We start from the raw sequence: 21,334 nt of genomic DNA on the forward strand, positions 1-21,334 counted from the left end.
AGTTATTCTTCACACTTTGTGAGTAGGTATTCCATATTATTTTTTAAAAAAATGCTATAACCAGCTCTGGGTTTAATGATTTAGCATACAATGAAATTTCAGTTAACCCATTGACAGTGGGACAGGTAAAAGGTCAAGACACACCCACCTCTCCAGAATAAACTCTTACATAGTTTTTGCTAAAACCTTAGTATACTTTTAGCCAAAATAATAAGTTGTTCGAATTTTTTTAGAAGTTAACCTTGTATGCAGTCATTTACAATTGACGTGGTTTTTTTCACACTTTTTTTTATTCGAATACAACATCTTCGAATGCTCGTTATATCAATTACAAAAATGTGTCCATTGTCTTTTGGTAAAACTCTGGAGTATGCATATAATGATTTTGTGTCATGAATCGATGCACTGTATTTTTTTTCTTCATACATATTTTTTTTTTCTCAGGAGGAATTCTTATTGGTTGCATCATAAAACAGGTTTATAAATATATTAAGAAGATATGGTATGAGTGCCAATGAGACAACTCTCCATCCAAGTCTCTATTTGTAAAAGTAAATTATCAACAAATCACAGTATAGCCTTTAACATAGACTATTGGCTCACACCGAACAGCAAGCTATATAGAGGGCCCTAACAATAACTAGTGTAAAACCATTCAAACAGCAAATTACCAATTTACCAATACATGAATAACCAAATATTATAAATCTTAACATGTTCACATATAGCATTTGCATTGTGAACACACTTTTTTAAGTGATACACTTTACGAATTTTCACTTTCCTTCATTTACTTTATAAAAAAAATCTGACCAATCTATAAACGTGAATCGGAACATTAATACCACATTCAATCTTCCTCGCTAAGAAATTGCAAATCATTTCTTTTTCATATCGGACCAGCACGTCAAAGTCAGTTGTTATTGTGTCTGAACAATACTTTATGTCATGTTATAAGAGTACAGATTTCTCATCGGCAATTTATTATATGTAGACAAGTTTCATTATACATTCTTTTATCATTCGGACCATCTTTGCTTTTTTTGTTTCAACAATCACAATTCTGACATTAAAAAGTCTCGTGGAAGGATATTTTGAGAGAAGTAAGTCGTAAATCATATTTTTGTAATTACTTTAGCAAGAATAAAATAATAGCAGATGTCCTTTGCCTATTTCGTTTATACTGTATGGTTTTTTTTCTACTATGGTATTGCCTGACAGTTGTACTAAATAAATGAAACTGCAATGTATATGATTTAATCATTGTGCAATGCATGTTTATAAACGCAATGTAAGGTTTCAATAATGGCTTAAACCGAGTAGTGTAATGTATTTATTTTTATATTGTTTATTTTATCCATTGCTCCAGACATTATTTGAAATTGGCAGAGGGCTTACTTCATACTGGATTGAAAAGCACGCGCTTACCGAATTCGGTAACATACAATTCCGTGTTTAAATAGAACCGGATAAATTGCGCCTAAACATGTAAAAATGATTATTTGATATAATTTTCAATAGTTTTGGAAATGGCATTATTGATTCATCTCTTGATTTGTCAACTGTACCTTTTTTATATACTTAGAAATGGTTTGGGGTTGTTTTTTTTTATGCTCAGTCATCTGATAGATATGCTTTATATTGCTTTTCATTTTAGTGTTCCAGCTAGAAAATTTAATGTCTCGAATGCGTGTTAACCATAAGTATAATAAAATGTTTCTTCTTTGAGCCAATACTTATGGTGGCCGGTGAAGGCAATTTCGCGTTTGCGCGTTTTCGCCTTTTATATTCTGTAGGGCGAAAACGTGAAAACGCGAAATCGCGAAATCTCGAAGTCAAAAACATGAACTTTGCGTTTTCGCGTGTTCGATGTCGCGATTTCGCATTTTCGCATTTCCAGTTTTTACGATATGCATGTTATTATAACATAACATTTTAAATATAATTGGAGACAAGACTACAAAGTATAAGTCATTCAAATGATTTTCATCTAAATTTCTTATCTGTGACGTATTTTAAATATTTTCATAAATTAGACAATTTCTTTACATTCTTTGTTGACAATTACTGAACAAATTTAAAAACAGATGCATTTGTATAAAATGCCTTTGAATATACAAATTGCTGGAAGTTATAGTTTGGACATTTTAAAATAATTGAAATTATTCATTATTATCGCCATGGTTACTTAAAATACATTATCTTTCATTTAATGCTCTTGTTGTGAATCTAAAATTTCTAATATTTAAATTAGCTTGTATGAAAAAAGTTTAAAATTTTATACATTGTGGAGATAAGACTTCTACTAAAACATAATTAGTATATAAACAAAATAGTATTACAACAACATAAACCGCCTATAGTTTACATTGTGGCTTAACTTATAAATTTCACACTTTTAAAAGATAATGACTTGTTAGAGTACTATTTGAAACAAAGAATGTAAAGGAATTGTCTAATTTATGAAAATATTTAAAGTAAACCACAGATATGAAATTTATATAACAATCATTTGAATGGATTATACTTTGTAGTCTTGTCTCCAATTATATTTAAAATGTTATGTTATAATAACATGTATATCGTAAAAACACTAAAAGGCGAAAACGCGAAATCGCGAAAAGGCGAAATCGCAAAATCGCATTTTCGCGTTTACGACTTCGCGATTTCGCGTTTTCGCCCTATATAATATGAAAGGCGAAAACGCAAAAATGCGAAATGGCCTTAACCGGTCACCATAAATAATCTATACAACGTAAGGTGATGATATTGTTTAAAGTATTATTTAACTTATTGTCATAACTTTATTCATTTTGTTCGATCGTATTTCTTTATTTGTGTGTTGTCATACCTGATATGTTATTCGGTGCTTTGCTTTTGCGCCAGTTACCCAGGAGGAATACTCTTAAAACAACTATTTCTCAAATTCTTAACTTTTCCATGATATGTTACCTGTAAAACGGAGCAAATGTAGTTTATATTTTTTGGCGCAAATGAAATATAACCTTGTGGCGCAAATGAAAGATTTAATTTTGAAACAATTAGCGGAAATGCAATGCACCTATGCTATGATTAAAGAAAAGTGTTTATACTACTTTATGCTGATGACACCGTCATTATGTCGAGATTAAAGACGATCTTCAAAACCAATTAGATATATTTAGTGAATACTGTGATATTTAAAAATTAAAAGTTAATTTTACAAAAAACAAAAGTGATGATATTTTCAAAGGGAAGGCATCCTAGCAACGTACATTTCTTGTATAAAGGAAACAACCTAGACATAATAAAGGAGTTTAATTATTTGGGTATAAATCTTGCCAGGACAGGAACAAAAACAAAGAAATAAATTGCAGAGAAAGCAACGAAAGCCATTTATGGAGTTATACAAAAAAAGTCGTCTATTTAATCTTTTAATAAAATGCCAACTTGATCTGTTTGACAAAATAGTTAAACCTATCCTACTGTATTGATGTGAAGTTTGAGGATTTGTCATCGAACAAATTCACCTGAAAATTCTGAAACACATATTGCACTCGAAAAAAATCAACACCAAGCATTATTGTGTATGGTGAAACGGACAGATACCCACTTAACATTAGCATTAAATGCCGAACTATTTCATTCTGATGCAAACTATGTTCAGACGAAAAGAATCTGTCTTCATTCATTAACAAGACTGCATACTATCAACACAGTGTGAAAAATGAAAGCATCAAATGGATCAAATATGTTCAAGATATTCTAAACAAGAGTTTACTTTCAAATATTTTCCAACTACAAAATGGACATTTCTCAAAGTGGCTTAATTAGAGCATTAAACTGAGACTAATCGACCAATACAAACAGACATGGTACTCTTCAATACAAAACTCACCAAAATGCATTAATTATAGACTGTTCCAAAAAACATTGGAATTTGAGAACTACCTGAATATTCTTGAAGACAAAACATTGTCTACATTATGTAAATTCAGAGCAGGTAACCATGCGTTACCTATAGAAAAGGGGAGATGGCAAAACATTGCCCGAAATGAATGGATATGTTCGTTGTGTAGTTCCGGTGATATAGGCGACGAATTTCATTATTTGTTTTGCTGTTCGCATTTGAAGAACGAAAGACAATTATTTCTACAAACTAAATTTTCAAATAGTCCAAATATAAGGTGAGTTTGCTCACTGTTTAAAAGAGAAAAACAATCTGTCTTAAGAAAACTGTCAATTCGCTCACTGTTTATAAGTAAAAAAAACAAACTGACTTTAGAAAACTGTGTTTATTTATTCAGTGTATTAATAAAAAAAAAAAAGTGTGTCACTCCATGTAGTTGTAATCGCATTAGCATCTTACTGATCTTTTTTCCTTTCTTTAGAGTAATTATACATGTTACTAAACATGTATGCCATCATAATTTTGTATTTTTAGAATATCTTACTTTATTTGTTTACCTCAACTACTGTATCTGTATTTATAGTGTATGTTTCTCTTAAAACTTGTATTTAGTTTTTAGAGAATAAAGTATCTTTCTATCTATCTGTATTTCAATTGCTGAGTTAAAGTTGTGTGACCAAGAGACAAGGTGTCCATCTACATATAGGATTGTATACGTTGACTGTGCTGACGTTTGAAGTCAAACTACCATTCCACGACTTTACTTTTCAATGCCATGTTGTATTTTCATAACAAGTTTAAGTAAATATCAGATTAAATAAATTTCTTTGAGAAACTATTTTTGTTTTTAATTCTCATCCTTTAAAATTTAATTACGTAACTGGAATATGTAAATAATTTATTTATTATAGCTAAAAATAAAATGAAATTAATTTAGAGTATTGATTATGAAATTACGCAATGTTTTTTCAAGAAATATAAATATCACTAAGCACTTGAACCGATATAAAAACATATTGATAGTCTCAAGATTACTATATATGACGGTCGTTAAAATGACAAAGAAATCCAAGGCAATCGTAATTTGATACCGATGTGTCAATACACCTTTTCGCTATTTTGTCCAAACTTCCTGATTTGGGTATCAAAAACAAAATATAGTTCATCAGTAACGAGCTGAGGGAGGAAAACACATAGAAAGTGAACATTATAAAACATTCATAGATAATAATCTTCTTTTTTTAACACAAAATACAATAACAAAATTACTTGGTCTGAAGTGGTTACGCCGCCTCAGGAATAGATTACCTTAGCTGGATTTGGCAAAACTTTTAGGAATTTTGGTCCTCAATGCTCTTCAACTTCGTACTTTATTTGGCCTCTTTTTTTTTTTGGATTCGAGCGTCACTGATGAGTCTTTTGTAGACGAAACGCGCGTCTGGCGTATGTACAAAATTTAGTCCTGGTATCTATGATGAGTTTATTTGCGATGGTTTAACATGCCCCTTTAAAAGTTTTATGATTATAGCATTGTTTAAACCGGGCCCTATATAGCTTCAACTGGATGAAAATGTTGTGTGATTTCAGAATTTATCCGGATTGATATAACGATAAGGTATATTGAACTGCCGAAGCAAACATTTACTGATTGAGAGTATAACATTACGTTACTGAAAGTATCACACTGACTACAAGTAACTGAAAGTTTCTCCTTTACCGCATAACTTAAAGTTACTGAGAATATCTCCGTTGTCAAATGACCGTGAGTAATTCCGATGTAAAATGACTGTAAATAAAGGCAACAATAGTAAGTTACTTAGAACGCCATCATTGTCGAATGACTCCAAGTAATTTTATCATTTACTTGGGGATTAAAAGTTACTGATGTTGCTGTACTGTCAGTCAAGCCATAGATAGCTAACGTTTTTTACACGTGTGGAAGACTACCATTCACAAGAAAGAACCATAACTCCCGATGACTGAGTTGAAGTCCAGAACGGCTTTTCAAAACAGTATCAAAAGTGCGGAAGTGTATACCTTAAGGTAGTCAATCATGGGGGTTAACTGTTACACCAAAATGAAATCGTCACTGATTTCAAAATATAACCCCTTTAAGTCGTTAGTAAAATTGTGCCTTCCCTTTTTTAAATATTTGTTGTGTTTATCTTTTGTTTACAGTATAGTTTGTATAATTATCTGAATTTAAATTGACTTTCTGTTTAATTACTGAAATTAATTGATGAGGTATATCAAATTACAAGTCACGTGCCACTGCTGTGTCCAATAGTGGTAAGTTTATCTAAATAACACTGCAACCAATCAAACTACAAAAATCACTATCACAATGTGAGTGATAAGCATTTCCTGTTTTTTAACAGATGTCCAATTGTTAACTGATAATCTGGTTCTTGAATTGTTCAAATTTATTAATGGAATTTCACTGAAATTATCTAAGATTATTACGTCAAAGTAACGATTAATGTCATTTTTGATGAACGAGCAGACGTAACACACAATAAGGGGTAGACGTTTGTCGTTATAGATAACAATATTTCCATTTCCATACAATAGATATGCATGTCAACATGTCTGCCGCTTTCATAATAAATCATTGATAAATACAACAAATTTCAAAGTTGTCAATCAACACCATTGGAAAACATCGTATTCAATTAAAACATGGTGGACATGATTTGAGACCTTAACGTATCCGTCAAGCAGAAGAACAGCAATGCTCTGGCTGTGTTTTGCTTATCTGGTTACTACTCTTTTTCCTATAGAGTAGAGAACGAAAACAATGAATGTATCAAAAAGACAACAATCCGACCAAAGAGCAGAAGCAGTCCAAGAACAGCAAAAAAAATCCATCAACCGGAGGACGGCTTCAGCGGACACATTAACAATACTGTATCAATTTTAGAAAAATGAACATAAGATTCAGACTAGCGGCTTATTCTCATTTTATTGCAGAATGATTTTCGTTTGGGTTTATTCGATTACATCAGGGTATTTCTGCTTTTAGGTATTTGTTAAATGAATGTACCATTAACTATGTTTGCCCCTTATTTCTTGATAATTCACTTTTAAAATCTTCTAAAATCTTGAAAAAGCTCCCTAATAAAAAGGAGTATTTTTCACAATCTCAAGTAGTCGCTCGATAAATAACAAAAGCAATGGATAGTATGCAAGAATTTATACTTTCCAGTATATCATATATACTTATAAGTACAAGTAATGCTGGGTTTTAAAGATTTTTCTGCACTCTTCCGTTCATATCTAGTACAGCAACTAGTTTATTAAATGCCTTTGATGTCATTTTGTAGGATAAATGCGGTATGTTCTTATAGTACATTTACATATATATTTGTCGGTTACTTGACTAAGCTATCTGTTGATTATTCCAAAATGTCGAAGTTTGAGTGATTTCCATTTTTAAATACTGCTGTTACATTCTAAGTGTACAGAAGGTTGCTATGAGAATCATAATCATCGAAGTTACATTAGCAATGTTCATTACTTTGAAACATTTTCGAAGAATGAAAAACAATCTTGATTTTTATTTGAACTTTTGAAACACTTTTTTCTTTAAAAAGGCATACACCTAAATCATTCGATGACACAATTGCTAATAGAAGACATATGTATTTGTATAGAAAATTTCCAAAATCAATACATTCATCAAGGCTCTGTGATTTCCAATTACATCTTTGAAGCATTAGTGAGTTTTGCTTTTTCATTAAAGCGAGGAAATTGACAAGAAAATGACAGATACAATGGATTTATGTAATCAATCCACACTCTGTATACTTTTTAATGAATATGATCAAGATGTTCATTTTTCAGTCCACTTTGACTTTTATAAATGTATATAACCTAGATTGCTGAACATGGTGAATTGTTTACATATGTAAGCATAGATTGAATGTGTTTTTAATGTGTAAAAACTCGTGAGAAGATATATTCTCTAAATAAGTAGTCTTGCTAAAATAATAATTGAATACTTGTTTCCTTTTTTTTTGGATACTTGTACTAGTTTTATTTTTATTTTCGTTTATTTGTTTTGGGGAAACATTTTGTTGTTCTTCTTTTTTGGGGGAGGGGTTTGGAGGGACGATGTTTAATATATTTAACTTCACAATCTTTGGTTTCAAGCTCAACATTCAAGGTTGTTACAGAATCATATATCAATGTACCAAAACTGTTATACGATCTCAGTACACGCGGTACAGCGACTTTTTCGTGTTAGATTAAACCTTGTGGTCATAAACATTTGGTGTACAATTATCGTACTTAGACTCTGTATTCATCACACCATAATACTGGGTTTGTTGTTTCTAGCACAAGTTTTGCACTTTGAGTACTGAGCACATATTTATAACAAAGAATTAAAAGGTACGATTTGGAAACAATAGGTTACTGATGAGTCTTTTGTAGACGAAACGCGCGTCTGGCGTATATACAAAATTTAGTCCTGGTATCTATGATGAGTTAATTTACAACCACTGGGTCAATGCCACTGCTGGTGGAGATTTATTTCCCCGAGGGTATCACAAGCCCAGTAGTCAGCACTTTTTGTGCTGACATGAATTATCATTGATATTGTTATATTTAAAAATTAACTGTTTACAAAATTTTGAATATTTTGAAATACTAAGGCTTTTCTACCTCAGGCATAGATTACCTTAGCTGTATTTGCCAACACTTTTATGAATTTTGGATCTTAATGCTCTTCCACTTCGTACTTTATTTGGCTTTTTTTCTTAAAATTTTTTTGGATTCGAGCGTCACTGATGAGTCTTTTGTAGACGAAACGCGCGTCTGACGTATATATAAAATTTAGTCCTGGTATCTATGATGAGTTTATTTTTATTGGTAATTTCTCCATTTTTTACCCTTATATTTTATATTTAACTAATTGCATGCTTTATCGGGAAAGTGTACACAAGAACGGCGTTATCCTTTATTAGATTAACTGTTTTGGCGCCTTTATTAAATTTATTTGTATGTTTGTTTGAATTTTTAGTCATTTGTGTTGTATAGCTGTGATGTATGTTTAATCGTTTTGGCTGTTGGATCCCTTCTGTAATCAGATTAACCTATTATGTTGTTGTTTTGCTTTGCACACCCAATTTTGTCAATATAATGAAGCTATAGACAGCTTTTAAACTAGTGGGAAGTTTTACTGGCTATACACAAGAGTTTGTACGTGGAAAAGTTTTCAACATAATATTATAAATCTATGCAAAATTTCCCTTTTTAGCCTAGTATATTCCTAAATGGTATAAGTTGATATATTGCGGTTACAAAGTTTGAGTTTATGTTTTGACCGTGACCTGTTGAACTATTCGTAATGTGTATTAAAAGTAAAATAGCAAAATACCGATCTTCAAAGTAAATTCAAAACGTAATTCCTCTTAGAAAATGGCAAAGTTAAAAGCTCAAACACATCGAAACGAATGAAAAACAACTTATATAGTCCTGACTTGGTACAGGCATTCCCTTATGTAGAGAACGGAGGATTAACCGTTTGTATAGCTAGCTTAATCTCTCACATGTATGTCAGTCGCATGGACATCTATTATATTGAAAACAAAGTGTGAACAAAACAAACAGACATTTTAGGTATGAGCTCACAATTTTCTAATGTTGTTGCATTTATACTTTAGGGAACTTCTCTAAGGTGTGCTGCATCATAAACTCTCTTTCAATCAGTTTGTTAATGAAAACATTATGCAGTTCCAACGTTATATTCCCCATTGCTAATTTATTTCTTTGCATGTTATTTTATTAAACATATACAGTATCTTTATATGAACTGTGGTTGTCTAAAATGTGTGTATTGCATGTTTTAACAGGGAGAATGTCGGGAAATATACGATACCATTTGTTAGATTGTTTCAACAGATGTAAATTATATTTTTTGCAAATCATCCTGTAACTTAATTCAGCGATCTACAAATGACACGTGATCGACGTTAAGCAAATAATACCGCTCAATTTGGCGCTAAGGGACATCTTGAACTTGCAGCGAGGTGAGAGTTCTCACACTGGGACTTGAAATGAATTACAGCAATAAAAGATCAGTTCCTTTGATTTAATGTCATGAATAAATACACTATACCATCCATTTTCATTTAAAAGAAATTATTTTTGACGTGAGCAACCAATGATTGTTTGAGATTGCATTATTATAGGTTTCAGAACGAGCGTAATTATTGGTTTCAGAAAGAGCGAGATTTGCATCTTACTTGATATCAATAAAATTGAGAATGGAAATGGGGAATGTGTCAAAGAGACAACAACCCGACCAAATAAAAAACAACAGCAGAGAGTCACCAACAGGTCTTCAAATTCCCGCACCCGGAGGCGTCCCTCAGCTGGCCCCTTAACAAATATATACTAGTCAAGTATATTTATTTAATTTTATTATGATAATAAACGAGCATGTGCTATGTTTATCACTACTATTCAAATGAATATATATAACAAAAATTTTCTGTTCTGAGAGCAAAATTTGGAGAAGTCATTTAGATGAACCGTTGTGTTTACAGCTCAGACCTCAATCTGCTTTTATTAAGACTTGTCCTTGTTGTGCCAGTTAATATCTATTTTAACCCGTGCTTAGAAATGGGGAACTTAATTCTTAAAAGCTGGGGAATGCATGAAAATTTCAATAACAAACTGGCCTAAAAGGAGGGGGTATCAGATGTTAACATGTCTGTTTCAGACAATGTTCAAGGATTTCTCCGAACAGACATTGCTTTAACCTTGTTAAATAAAGGATAGCTGAATTCATTCTATTATGTCAGATTAAGTTGGAAATTTTTACATCAGAATTTACTCTGTAAACACTGATTGGAATTTCTTTGTGTGAGAAAAAACATTGTTATCAAAATAATTATTAACGAATTTAGCAAACACATTTATTGATATATTCCTATACTATCAAAGCAGGAAAACTTATTTATTCATCGACTAACTACATGCCTATTCTGTTGCGAGGATTATCCGAGGCATTGGAAGAATTGAATTTATTTGACTTTATAGAAATAGCATTGATGAAACAACCTCCTTCGCCGTCTTTCACAGAACTGTCCTAGATTTCAACCAAGGAAAGAAGATAATTCTTTCGACGTTTTTTTTATCCAATCTTTTCTTTTTATTCCTAGCTCTTTAATAGTGTTTTTCCAAAGGAGAATTTTTTAAATGTATTCACTTTATAAATGTTCAGAAATGACATTTATTGTTAATGCTCGCTTTTTTTTTGTTACTTTGTATGTATCTTTATACCTGATTGAATACTACATCAAGTAATATATTGCCTTGATTTAATCAGTTCTTTGTATGATTTGATTTTAATTCTTATACATCATTTTGAAAGATATATTAACTCGCCTAAAATGTTTAGTTTTTGGTAACTTAAGGGTGTGATTTGTCAACATCCCATCAACCAAAATATATCCTTATTATGCTAAAACGTATTGCATTTTATTTCATAATGAAACGTTTGGATCAAAATTTTTAAGAATGATCATCATCTATGATAAGATGTTTGACTTACGGTTTAAAGTTCCTGTTTTGAAAACATCAGTCAAAATTTCGAAAATCCCAACAACAGTACTAATATTTTTAGAATTTGCAGCGAAGTTAACAAATCTAACTAATCGTACATTGTTTCAAATATGAAAAGTATTAATTCAATAATAGAAATATGTTTGGTAGCTTTTCTAAATTCTAAATATTTCACCAACAGATATAAATTTAAGTTCCGTTTTATTGATATATTTGCCCAATTGGGTGAGCGACCAAAACTTACTTTAAAGGTTAATATGAGCATAATTTGGATCCAGCAGCTAAAAAGTAAAATCACAAAAATACTGAACTTAGAGGAAGATCAATTGGGAAAGTCCATAATCACATGGCAAAATCACAAAAAAAAAAATGTTGTTAACATAAATCACAGACATACAACAAAACTAACCAAACAATTCAAACAAACATACAAATAAATCTAATTAGTTATCAAAGCTACCAGGATTATAATTTAAGACGTCAGACGCGCGTTTCATCTACATTAGACTCATGAGTGACGCTCATATCAAAAAAATTATAAAGCCAAACAAGTAAAAAGTTGAAGAGCATTGAGGATCCGAAATTTCAAAAAGTTGTGTCAAATACGGCTAAGGTAATCTATGCCTGGGATAAGAAAATCCGTCGTTTTTCATAAAATTCAAAGTTTTGTAAACAGGAAATTTATAAAAATGATCACATTATTGATATTCATGTCAACACCAAAGTGTTGACTACTGGGCTGGTGATACCCTCGGGGACGAAACGTCCACCAGCAGTGGCATCGACCCAGTGGTGTAAATAGTTATCAAAGGTACCAGGATTATAATTTAGTACGCCAGACGCGTCTAAAATAGACGCACACAAAAAGTTACAAATATACATCGGCAACAAAGATATTACGCATTAAGTCATGTAAAAGTATAGGGTTTGTTACCGCTTTGGGATATTGTCAACTTTACCATTTAGAATTCTTTTTTTTTTTGTATTTCCTTGTAAGCAAAACAATATCTATACACGACTGAATTAAATTCAATCATAATGTACTCCATAACGGAAAAATGAATCAATATCCGATTTATTTGAGATATGTTATAATACAAGCTTTTGTTCTATCAGTTATATGATCTGGTAATTGTATTCGGCAATTTAAATTCGGATAAGTTTATATTACATCAAATTTCAAGTGTTCGAGGAATACATTTCATATGTCGATAATTAGCTTGATTGTGATATCTAATTCATTAATGAAAATACCTAGTTTATTAACCTATATATTATTGACTTACATCAAAAATAATTTAATTTTGGGGGTAGCGCGTCTTCTGATCGGCTGTCGTTGTTTTGTTATCAGCCCATAGACATAATTTAGCTTAGTCCGTTTCTGTGTATGTTACATTTTAATGTTGTGTCGTTGATCTCCTCTTATATTTAATACGTTTTCCTCAGTTTAGTTTGTTACCCCAATTTTGTTTTTTGTCCATAGATTTACGAGTTTTGAACAGCGGTATACTACTGTTGCCTTTATTTTAGTCATGTGACCGTGATGTCATCAACCTTTTTTCATGGTTTTCTACGGTTTAAAATGGAATTTAGAATTAAATTATAAGAAATGACTGTAATATTTTTTCTGTCTATTCGAAATAACATAAAAAATGTGGTGCACACTGTAAAATATGTTATTTCTTTATAGACAGAAAAAATATTACAGTCATTCCTTAATTAACAAAAGTTAGGAAATGAATAGGTGTAAGTGTAAGTATCTTTCGTACATTTATCTGTCAAAAAGTGAACTTCCACTACCGGAAGTAAATCCTGATGGATTAGGGTTTTATCTACTTTGTACGTACCCTGAGTGCAAATGCATTATATTCTTTTCGATATGTTGGTATTGGTATTTTCTTCCCTTCTGTAATTTAAATGAGTTATAATTGTCCTGAATGACATCGAAAAGAACCTGATACAAATATGAGATAAACATAAAAAAAAATCCAACGATGTCTACATATTTCAGCTTTATCTTTAAAATATCGGCATAGATTTAAAAAAACGCAAAACTTTTTTTTCCAACTTTTCCAACTTTCAGTTAAAAGATAACACGGTTAGAGATTATGTGTGTAAGCAAATAAGACTAGGTTGGTCAATTGTTTTTAATTCTGTGCTGCCTGAATAATGCGAAATCAGTCCATTTTAAAGTATATTAAATTAAAGGCAACAGTAGTTAACCAATGTCTAAACTCCGCGAATACATTTCGAAGGTACAACTCAAGTAAAAAAACAAAAAAATGCGGAATCGCATGAGCTCCAAAAAGGGTGTTCAAAAGTCATTAATTGATTAACCGAAAACAAAAATAATAAAAACCGAGGGAAATACATCAATTATAAGAGGAACACAACGGAATAACAGAAACACTTGACTGAAACAAAAGCAAACGCCAACATACGTAAAAACGGACTATTTGATAACAACTGCCATCTTTGACGGTCCTCATGATGAAGTCTAGTCTAAAATAAGAACAAGATGCTAACACATTATAAAGAGTCCGTGTATTTGTAAATGTTTTGTGTACTTTGTTTGTAATTTATATACTTGTTTAAGAACTTGAAAAGAAAAGGGCATTTAGATCAAACAGGTTAAAAAGACATTTAATGCTCCTTTAAACAATAAACCAATAGCCGAATAAGGTTTAGAAAAATGTAGCACTTACTTTGGGCTCTAGGAAATCCGATTCGTTGGTTTAATCAATTAATTAAGGGGTTTGATATAATCAAACTAAGAAAATCAGATAGGAATGCTTACTGTTGGTGTTAAGTGTAAAGGACGAATATTTGGAAAATCGAAATGTTGCTCAAATATAATCCCTGTTCAGTTGTTGTAAAGTTGCTTTGGAATTAAAGTATTACATGTAGTACAAGAACTTGACCTCGATGCGACCCAATATAGTTTTTCGTTTGTAATTCAAGGCAATCAAACAGGTAACTCTACACCCTATGCCACAACAATACTGGCAATATGAAAATAATGTTGTATGATTGTCAATACGACAACTATCTGATGGACGTGGATGTGAAGTAATGAACCAACAATTAAAAAATAATGTCTAATAAAAGAATTGTTTGATTTGAATATTTCTGTCGTTTTCATACATTATTTTTATGATGATTTAAATAGATTGAATACTTGAATTAGAAACCGAAATTTTCCATTAAACTGTATTTTGAGTTTCTATCTCCATATTGATTTCCTATTTGTCTTAACAATTCATATGTCTGTTACATGTGTTTCTAACCAAGGGAATTGTAAGGTGTCGCTTATATCACCAAACAAAGATAAGGCTTACGTTGCAGCATGTTTACGCATCCTTAACTTTCAAATGTTTATTTTGACCGTTTCTGGTAAAAGTAAATACAGAAATGCGTTTCGGACGCTCGAAATTTATCAATTGTTTAATTCATCTATAAGCTAGTATGATATTATAAAATGTATTAGTTTTTCAAAACTCATATTGATGGTTAAGCTTCGATTTCGTTTGAAGCAATTTAGAAAACGTATCAGAGAGACGGAATAGTTGGTCATTCAACTTCTAAATGAAGGATAAAGAATCGCTGGCATATATAACGACTCTCAGTTAGCTTTCTTTATAAAATTTATTTATATAACACTAATTTTGTGCAATTATTCTTGTATGAATTGATAAAGGAAATAGATCCGGTTTATAAATGAGAAGTGTGATACCAAATTATATAATCTAGTTTACGATATGCCTGAAGGAAAGTACTTTTCTCATATTTATGAAGCCATAATTTTTCAACGGTAGTATATACCGCAGCATTTTATTTTCAAAATAATAAATATTTAAACTATTTTTTTTTAGTTTTATTATCCAGCTAGTAGGATAAAAGTACAGTGCAGCTCATGAAAAAACTCATTCCAATTATCAATATGATACAAAAAGCTTCGTTGTTTAACTACGTACTAATGGGATATATCTTATCCAGTCAAACCAGAGGTAAGTCTTGCATATTGAATAAATGAGTGGAAAGTTTAGCCTTTCAAATATTGGCAAATCAGGGATTTGACAAACAACAATTGTTCACCCAATTTTCCAAATATAACGGAACTATAAACAATTGTCATAGAAGTTGGAGGTTTTGCTAGCTTTAAAACCAATTATAACTTCCATCTTTATTTTGCGCAAAAACAGGAATATGGCAGTTCTCTTTTTTTGCCCTTCTCTTATTGGTTGACAGTGCTTTATTTTATCAGATTTTATGGACTTTCCCTTTTATTGTTTGTTATTTTCATAATATTTCCCACTTCAATATTTAACCTGTTTTTAAAATGATTTTGAAAATCTTTACCCTATCAAGTACATTATTAAAATATTGAAATATTATTATTAAATTGGAATTATAAACCTCTGCTAGATTGTGTACTTATCACTGTATTGGCAAATAGTTATCAAAGATACCAGGCTATTAATTTCAGTAAATTGATACGCCAGACCCGCGTTTTGTCTTCATAAGACTCATCAGTGACGCCCAGATCAAAATAGTTAGAAAGCCAAACAAGTATAAAGTTGAAGAACATTCAGGACCCAAAAACTTGTAAATAACCTTGTTCACAAAATTTCTGATACGGTAAATGTATCTATAACGTAAATGTTTCTATGAAAGAGAGATCATATTGTCATTTGCACAATCCTGTATCACTCTACCCAACAATCTATATATGAAACTGTGAAACGTTATAATACGATATTTTGAAACGTGTTAATGCATTTGCCAACACATTGTATCAGTAATTAGATGTTAGAAGAAGAATATTATACAATCCAATATAAATCGATGTATACCATTTAAAACAACAAATTAAACTTACCTTTTCAGAATTCCAATGAAAATCTAAATCCTTCTGATGGAATAATCAAATCACAACATTACTGTTTTTATAACTCTGATTATATTAACGGCACAATTCAAACTTGTTTTCATATAGTAATCATCAAATTCAACGGAGGTTGATGAAGTCGAAGTCAAATATGGAAATATGGAATACAAAGATTCAGAGGTTAAATCTGGCACGTGACATAAACAATCATTTAGGTCGATTTATAGACAAAACTTGAATTTTACAACATTCGTCTAAATGGCATTGGAAAACTCGAATAAATCAAGGATATAATAATATGTTCATTATCAATATTTATACTGTAGGTACTTCAATTATGGCTCCTCTTACCTAAAATGTATGTAGTAGAGGTTTAAAGTTTGAGAAGATTCAAACTTTGCTTAAAATAATGAAAGCTGTTTAATAGTGACGAATAAAAAATATAAATTTAATTGATCTCATACATAATAAGAATTTTTAGTTGCAGACATAGCCCCGCCAAATACCAAGGAATTATATGCAAGTCACATTTAATATCGCCGAGTACTCATCTGTCGATATGTGAGGTATAATGATATATCCTCCCCCTTTAAACTTGTTGCAGTCTTAAAAAAACGTCGCAAAATAAACAAATTGTGGCATAGGTTTAATGGTGTTTATTTCTGATTTTTTTTAAATGATGATTTAGTTACAGTAACTCCTTATTTCTCACACTACTTTGTATGTTTATACAAATAAATTTTGTGTTTTTAATGTTTACTGATTGGTTAAAATTATTAGTTTTATTTTCAATGTTGTCAATTTTGATGGCGACACGCCCACTTTGACGTTGTGTATTCATACGCCAACATGTGTGTACGTTGTTATAGTTAATATAAATAATATAAAAAGTTCTTTGAGCCTTAGTTTTGATAGAAATTTATTTATAATGAATGGCAATAATTTATTTTGATTTTATTGAACCATAAAACTAATTTTTGACTCTTCACATTTTACATAATCCGCTTCGCGGATTATTCAATATGAAGAGTCAAAAATTAGTTTTATGCTTCAATAAATTCAAAAAAGATAATAGCCATTCATTAAATGTTTTCTTGTCGATAACTTCTGAAGTTCATTTGTTTGCTATTTTTCTCTTTTGATGTCTTGCTTTTTGCGACAGTTCAGGAAATACAACCACTTGTGATATATTTTGAAACAAATCATTAAACGGGAGAGAAAGCAGTTCTTGGTCAACATGTATCTTGTTTTTAGATTAAGCACACTTTGTCAAAAACAATTAGATTCAAACAAAACAAAACCCAAACATATTGGTAATTGGTTTCAAACAGCAAATTGACATTCATGAATTACCAAATATGTTCATTTACCTCCGTACTTGTTCCTTTTTTCATATATGACATTATTCATAAAGAAGCTTTTTATGAGGACGAAATAAAACTTCTTTTCTCATTTAACGTCGATCCGATATGTAGAAAATGTCCTCTCACTTAATAACTAAACATTTTGTGACTCTTCTTTACTTTCCAAATAATAGAAAACCTAGATATAGCTAAGATTACCCATAATATTGACTAACATATATAAATTATCAAAGGTAATCGGCTGAATCAAAACTTTATGACAAAAAGAATGAATGTAGCGATCCGATTGTTAACCTACCATTACTCTGTAGCCATATTCAAGCAACGCCTGCAAATGGATTATATTTCTCCTGGTTGGTGAAATATTACAGAGCCTGCGTTTTCTACCAAGATTTGCACTTTAGTGTATTATTGAAAACAATGAAGCTATAAAATAAAACAAATCATCAAAGAAACCCGGTTTATTATTATGTACGCCAGACGTGCGTTTCGTAACTACAATCCCCTTCCCTTTTTACGAATGTGACCTACCGAAATATACTATTTACCGGCTTTGAAACAACATGCGCAACACGACGGGTGCCACATTTTGAGCAGGATCTGCTTCACCTTCTATAGCACCTGAAATCATCCCTAGTTGTTGGTGGGATCCGTGTTTGGTTTTTTTTGTACCCCTTTTTGTGACATTTTGTTCATGCATCATTGTTAATATAATGGAAATTGATGCGACTGTCGTACAAGTGAGAGGTTTAGCGCTATAAAACCAGGTTCAATCCACCATTTTCCACATTTGAAAATGTCTGTACCAAGTTATTGATATGATAGTGGTTGTCCATTCGTTTGATGTGTTTTATATATTTGATTTTGCCATTGATAAGGGACTTTCCGTTTTGAAGTTTCCTAGGAGTTCAGTATATTTGTGATTTTACTTTTTTCGTATTCTAATCAGAGACGCTGGAATCTAATAAAAAATAAGGATGAGAATAAAGAACGACATTGAAGAGCATTGAGGACACAACATTCCTAAAGGTTTCGTCGTATACAGTTCGAGTAATGAGGGGTTCCAAGTAAAAAAGTGAAAGTCAACCCATCGAAAATTTTACAGACGCCATCACGAGTTGGTTGACGGTTATAGAATAAATGCCACAGATGATCATTGATACCACAATTCTGTGCTCTTTCCTGGACTTTCGGATATTACCGAATGACACTTATCATCAGGTATGGACTGGAACGAGCAACACGACGGATGAAAATGTCTATTCTTCCGTTGCACCTGAGGTAACCCTGATTTAATGTCTGGTTTGTATTGTTCGTCCTTATTTTCTTTCATGTCGTCGTCTTATCAGTTTTTCGTAGACGTTGGAGTTTAAAATGTCTTTTTCATAATACAGAATATCAATGTTGACATATCATCATTGTTTTGTTGAAGTCCTTAGATAATGGGCTAAAGATTGTGATTTGCTTATTTTGGCTTGAACAGCAATAAAAAGTTAAGTCATGATTTTCTTGATAAAGGGTTGCTGCTCACAAGGAAGCTATTAAACCAAGAATTCCAAATGGTGAAGTTGAAATCATCCCTTCGTAAATTTTACGGACGCCATCACGAGTTGGTTGACCGTTATGGAATAACCGTATCACAAATGATATCGGATATGTTCCTTACGTCGTAACTACAATCCCCTTCCCTTTCCTGAATGTGACCTACCGAATTAGACTCTTTACCGGATTTGTTATCACATAAGCAACACGACGGGTGCCGCATGTGGAGCAGGATCTGCTTCCCCTTCCGGAGCACCTGAGATCACTCCTAGTCTTTTGGTTGGGTTCGTGTTGTTTATTCTTTAGTTTTCTATGTTGTGTCGTGTGTGCTGTTGTTTGTTTTTTTTCATTTTTAGCCATGGCGTTGTCAGTTTGTTTTAGATTTATGAGTTTGACTGTCCCTTTGGTATCTTTCGTCCCTCTCTTAAACAGTTTTATGTGTAATATAAATTGCTGAAAGTAAAGTTTTATAATGTATATAAAAGATGTGGCAGGTAAAATTGTATCTGCGAATTACTGTTAGATGTTTTGATATTACACCTTTAAATTACTTATACTGATTTGGATCTTGTTAAAATTTTGACAACATACAAACAAAATCTTTGTCAGAAGTAGTTACTAGTATCATTTGAATGAATACTGGATGATGCATGTAGGCATGTATGCATCTAATAAGACGCAATTCTCACTTGTTTGATTTCATCAGATTTTTGCAAATAGTTTTCATATTCTAATTTCCAAATAGATTTTAGAGTTTTAAACATAAGAATGAGATATTTAAACATATTTTTTGAATCAAATTAATATTAATAAATAGCATTAATTGTACAGTAATTTTAAAGATAGGTCAACTACAAATGCGTCAGTTCTTTAAAAGCGTTATCTGAATTGTAACTGTCCTAGACCAAACCATAATTCATTAAGTTCAACAAAATACACATGACAACTACCCTTTGATCTTCAATCAAGTGTTAATGCTATGAATCGGCCTAAGGGGGTCGTGTGATTACAGAAGAGACTCACCTTGTCAACATATATGGTTTCATTTTGTTTTGATTTATGCTTATATCAATTACTTTCAACCATATTTTTGCCTAGTTGAAACCCTGACCGTATAAGATAGAAGCTACACAACGATGAACAATGTCTTCGTGTGTATAGCTTAGGTCGAGACTCGATAGACGTTGTAGATGATTCAAATAGTTATCAAAGGTATCAAGCTTATAATTTAATACGCCAGATGCGCGTTATGTCTACAAAAAAATTGTGCCAAATATGCCTGGGATAAGAAAAGCCTTAGTACTTCGAATAATTCGAACTTTTTTAAACAGTAAATCTATTTAAGAAAAAAATGACCATATAATTGATAGTAATATTCATGTCAACACCGAAGTGCTGACTACTGGGCTGGTGCCGAAACGTCAACCAGCAGTCAAAAACAGATGTTTTACACCAGGATGTAAACTTCGTTCTTTATTGATATGCTTTAATGTCCTCAAACTACCTTCATATGTAAAATTGAGAAATAAAATAGGGAATGTGTCATTGAGACATCCACCGACGAGGTTTGTGACTTCAAACTAGATACTATAAATATAAATATCCAAAAGATTTCTACACAAGTCCCCGGTATGACAATTTATGGACAAATTCATTAGAAAATTTCAAAATATTTATGCTGAATAAAAATGAACAGAATATGAATACGGAAGACACTAACAGTAATAAAAACTTAATTATAGTGTCCGTCTTATAACCATCGAATAAGAATGTGGCGGGGTTAAATATATTAGATACTTTATAGATGATTTGAATTTTAACCACAAAGTTGCATAAAGTATAGGGGTGATCAATATCGTTCAAAACAGATAAACAGTTTCACTTTGAAATGCAATCTTTTCTCCTACGAACTTCTTTTTTTCAACTAAAAAAAAACTGTTGATTATTCATTGAGTTGAACAATAAAATTTAGTTGATCCTTTATAATGTCAGTACTGAACTCAAGTATGAACAGTGTTTCCATGTTCAGTTGATGATACATATGCATCCTGTTTTGTTGGTTCTTGTGTATTTCTAGCA

The 21,334-nt window shown here is 31.5% G+C and overlaps 1 protein-coding gene across 1 annotated transcript in view; it reads right to left on the reverse strand.

Annotated features, from left to right (window-relative positions):
- LOC139525507 (dopamine D2-like receptor) overlaps window positions 1–16,517 on the reverse strand; it is a 205,740-nt gene extending 189,223 nt beyond the window's left edge. Inside the window, exon 1 of the mRNA XM_071320897.1 lies at window positions 16,341–16,517. The gene's annotated coding sequence lies outside the window, so the exon portion shown is untranslated. The remainder of the gene's footprint in view (window positions 1–16,340) is intronic.
- Between the last annotated feature and the right edge of the window lie 4,817 nt (window positions 16,518–21,334).

This window comes from Mytilus edulis, chromosome 5, assembly GCF_963676685.1.
Source record: "Mytilus edulis chromosome 5, xbMytEdul2.2, whole genome shotgun sequence".
Lineage (NCBI taxonomy): Eukaryota > Metazoa > Mollusca > Bivalvia > Mytilida > Mytilidae > Mytilus > Mytilus edulis.